This window comes from Eptesicus fuscus, chromosome 1 (assembly GCF_027574615.1).
Source record: "Eptesicus fuscus isolate TK198812 chromosome 1, DD_ASM_mEF_20220401, whole genome shotgun sequence".
Taxonomy (NCBI): domain Eukaryota; kingdom Metazoa; phylum Chordata; class Mammalia; order Chiroptera; family Vespertilionidae; genus Eptesicus; species Eptesicus fuscus.
Genome location: NC_072473.1, coordinates 106,574,716 through 106,579,440, shown reverse-complemented (window position 1 = coordinate 106,579,440; position 4,725 = coordinate 106,574,716). Strand labels below are relative to the sequence as shown.

Here is a 4,725-nt window from a genome sequence, read left to right as displayed (position 1 = left end):
AAAAATTTAAAAATAGTAATTCCAGGCCCCAATGTAGACCATGAACATACTTAGACACACACATGGAAAACAAAATTTAAAACTTTTTGAATTTTCCTAAAAGAAGTGTGATGTTTTTGGCTGATAAACATTAGAGATAAAATCTGTTGCCAAGGAACACATTTTGACCTCATAAGGAAATCGTTCTGGTAACCTGACACATAAGAGTAGAATTAAAGGCATTCTTTTGGATTCTGCCCTTTGATAATTTTCAGAGGAAAACTGTGAAGCAGTATCTGGCTTAATAGAGACATTGATCAAAGCTTGTTAAAAATGGAAGGTTTGCAGCCCTTGGTTAATGTATGTCAAATTCAGCAGGCCAAAGGAGTAAGTTTTTCATGATGGGGTTCTTACTGGTCAGTGGTTTGGGGCCAGTTTTCCATAGCCTTCTCTCCCAGCATCATAGTCCTGTCAAAACTCATCTCCTACCTGGACCCTAGGCCATCCACAACCCTGTTGCCAACATCCCAATCTGTGCTAATGATCCGATCATCCAGACAAGTTCTACATGGCATTTTCTGCATCTGCTCTTGAATAAGATTCTACAAAGCAGAAACAACATGCTGTTTTCTTCATTTTATCCAGACCCATAATGATATTTTTATGTTACCACTTTTGCTGGAGACTTCATAGATTTGTTTTTCTGCTGTGTAAAAGGAAAGATTTCCAACATAAATCATATGTATTTTCTTCAGTAATTTTTCCTGTTCTTCATTGACACCTCAGAAGTGCTGGTCCCAGTACAGGTTTAGCTCCACATAGGGGTCGCTGCGCAGCGCCTTCAGGAGGCCACTGGACATAGTGCAGAGAAGTGGACGAGGACTCTGCCACTCCAGGAACAATGAGTTGCCAGTGGAGGTGTTTTATGGATGTTATGATCACTTCTTTTCCTTAAAATATTTGCTTCATTTGATTTTTGGGTTATCATATTTTCCTGCTTTTCTACTGTCTTACTGGTTACTTATTACTCTTCTCATTTCTCCAACCTCTTAATGTTGGAGGGCCCCAGGACTCAGTCTTTGAACTTTGTATAGAAGAACCATTTATACTTACACTTTAGTCATTTTATTCTGTTTCATGACATTAAATACCATAATGACTTAGATCTGTAGACTTGTATACCTAGCTACTTTACATATCCACCTGGATGTCTAAGAGGTATTTCAAACTTAACATGTCCAAAAATGAACTTCTAATTTTCACTCCAAACCTGCTTCTCTTGTTGTCTACTCCCTCTCAGTAAATGGCAGTTACATCCTTTCAGTTGCTCAGGCCCCAGAACCATGCCATCACCCCGATTGCTCTTTATCTTTCTTCATTTAGACCTTATATACAATCCTATCCTTTGGAAGATCATGTGGCTCTATTTTCACAAAATATTTAGAATCCATCAATTCTCATCACCTTCACCACTATCACCTGGTCCAAGACATCATTGTATCTCAACTGGATTATTGCAAAAATGTAGCTGGTCTCCCTGCTGCCACCCTTGTCTTTTAGCAGCCTGTTCTCAATACAGCATTCCTTTAAAAATGTTAGCTTATTTAGCTTAGCATAATAATCTCCAGGTCCCTCCATGCTGTCTCAAAGGGTAATAGATCCTTCTTTTTTATAGCTGCATAGTATTCTATTGTGTAAATATACCACATCTTTTTACTCACTCATCTACTGATGGGCACTTGGGCTGTTTCCAGATCTTAGCTATTATAAATAACACTGCTATGAACATAGGGGTGCATACATTCTTTCGGATTGGTATTTCTGGCACAGAAAATAGTGTGGTGAAAGACTGGGAGGGTGTGGAAGCTGGGTGGAGGGGGTTAATGGGGGAAAAAGGGAGACATCTGTAATACTTTCAACAACAAAGTTAGTATAATTATATATTTGAAAAAAAATTAGTTCATGTCATTCCTCTTTTAAGAGCTTCCAGTTACTTCCCATCTCATTTAGAGTGAAAGCAAAACTTCTGAAAATGGCCTATAAGGCCTTATATAACTTTTAGGGCTTCCACCTTGATTACAGATCTTAACACAGTTTTTGGTGCATAATTCTCTCTCATGAAATACAGCTATTTCTTGTACTGGGTTTAAGTTTACTTGATATGTATTATCATGCAGTAATTTAATTTTTCTCTTTAGTGTTAAGTTTTGATCTGTACATTAACATTTATTATTTCTTTAATTCATAAGTGTTTTAAAATGTACTTTGGCCCAGCTGGCATGACTCAGTGGTTGAGCATCGACCTATGAACCAGGAGGTCACAGTTTGATTCCCAGTCAGGGCATATGCCCTGGTTGTGGGCTCAATCCAGAGTGTGGGGTGTGCAGGAGGCAGCAGATCAATGATTCTTTCTCATCATTGATGTTTCTTCTACCTCTCTCCCTCTCCCTTCCTCTCCGAAATAAATACAAATATATTAAAAATGTATTTTGGCTTTAAATAGAATATGTTCATCCTACAAACACTTAATAAGGGCATATTATCTTCCAGACACTAGGCTTATAAAAATGAAGAGTTAGAAGTGTACATCAATAACCTTCACATTTGTGAGTGAATGGTTTTATTGTTCATATACATGTAGAGATGACAATCCCATAAGGATTGTATATTATCCTTTAAACAGAAGCCAAGAGATAAATTGTATGTTGAGTAAATACAGCATAACTATTTTTTCTTTTGATTTTTCTATCTCCCTTTTATTCTTCTACTTTTCAAGTGGTATAAAAGTCTTTTTATTCCTGGCTAAGCATTTGCTAGTTTCATCAGTCTTGTCTAGTTTCATCTAGTTTCAAACTTTTCAAGTTTTTGTTTTTCATCTTCTGTTTTTAATAATCATTATCTTTTTCAAAGAAGAGGTGCACATAGACTATGTCCTCAGTACCCTTTATTGGTAAGCATAGCATTTTATGTACAGTAGACCCTCAAATCTCTGGGTGTTTATAAATATGATTTATACTTCACCTATTTGATTTTTTAACTCTACAGCTAAGGTTACAAGGTAAGTTATTTAATATATTGAAGAAAGATTAGATGAAATATGAAAAAATAAAGCCATTTTCTAATAAAAAGATTTACAAAATCAATCCACAAGTTCTTAAGTATTGCATTTTGGGCAATACGTTGAGCATCATTTTAGTGTTAGGGACATTTAGAAACAAAAATATTTTAAATAGTAAATAATTTTAAATGCAGAATATAATGAAAGGCCAGTTTTTTTTTAGCCTGCTATTGTTACATAGCTGATACACTATGAAATGGAAATTTACAATGTCAGATTGGTATAAAAATTTCCTTCTTTCCTTTCCCCCCTCTTTTATTAGCTATAAGCAGTCATATTAAAATGACAACTTTTAATGGACTACCTATGGAAATTTCTGGAGAATATACTAAGTTGAATGTAACTTACATTTATTCTGTGACATTTAAAGTATTCCATGTCATCATCCAACTTTATTCTAAATCAAGTATGTAAATATCATATACTTCATTAATATTAAAGCATTAATTTTCATCGATTTAAAGTTGTATAACACAGCTAAGGAGCTCAAGAAAGTAGGTAAGTTCTTTATGTTAAAGCTATTCAAAGGACAACCATTAAAGGAATTGCTGTATTAAATCCACTACATTTCAGGTAATGTGCCAGGTACTTTACTTTCTCTTCGTACTGAGGTTTGAAAGATGTACAAGGGCGGCCACAAGGATGCTGCCTAGTGTTGGCATCACTGCCTGGTGTTGGCAGGCTGGATGGCTACTCAAGTGGAACCTTAAAAGAAGAATATCTTGTGGCCCAGCCTGTTTGGATCAGTGGTTGAGTGTCAACCCATGAATCAGGAGGTCACAGTTTGATTCCCAGTCAGTGCACATGCCTGGATTGCGGGCTTGATCCCCAGTAGGGGGCATGTAGGAGGCAGCCAATCAATGATTCTCTCTCATTATTGATGTTTCTATCCCTCTCTCCCTGTCCCTTCCTGTCTCTGAAATCAATAAAAACATATTTAAACAAACAAACAAAAAACAGAGAAAAGAGCACACATATTTGACTCAGACTGATCTGAAGTTAAATTGAGGGTTGGCCACTTACTAGTACTAACTGCAGGAGCTAAGGTAAGTCACATGGTCTTTGAGGCATGATTTCTTCTCATGTCATTTCATTCTTATTTTCAGAATATGTAAAACCCTTAGCATGACACAGAGTAGGTTCTCAATATATGGCAGTCATTATTGTTTGTACAGCTGGAATTTTTTCTTTCATAAATCACTACTTTTAGAAAGATGGAATATATTTTTGATAGATATTAACATTCTGGTGAATAACCTCTTAGTTCTCTGACACTCATGCTTGTCAAAGGGTTTTCTGGAAATTAGTTGCTTCATATTTGATTTAATTTATTGTACTTGGTATTTTAAAAGATGTTATGTGAAAAAAAAAAGATGTTATGTGAAAAAAACAGATTCTATGATGAGGTTCCTTAAGATAATGCTAGGATAAACAATGTTAACAGAATGGCTTCAAGAGTATTCAGTATGTTAAAAAGCATTGTGAATTTTCAGAAGATGATTATAATATGTAGCATTTTATGCATCAGGCAGAACTCATGGGGCTATAATGTTCTGTAAAATATGCAAGGGAAACTGCACATGGTGCTAAGAAATATATGACTTTGTACAAATGGGATATTACATGTG

General features: G+C 35.6%; 1 pseudogene; it reads right to left on the bottom strand.

Moving 5' to 3' along the window:
• Positions 1–396: 396 nt before the first annotated feature.
• On the bottom strand, positions 397–839 carry LOC103302113 (nuclear cap-binding protein subunit 2-like; annotated as a pseudogene).
• Positions 840–4,725: the final 3,886 nt, after the last annotated feature.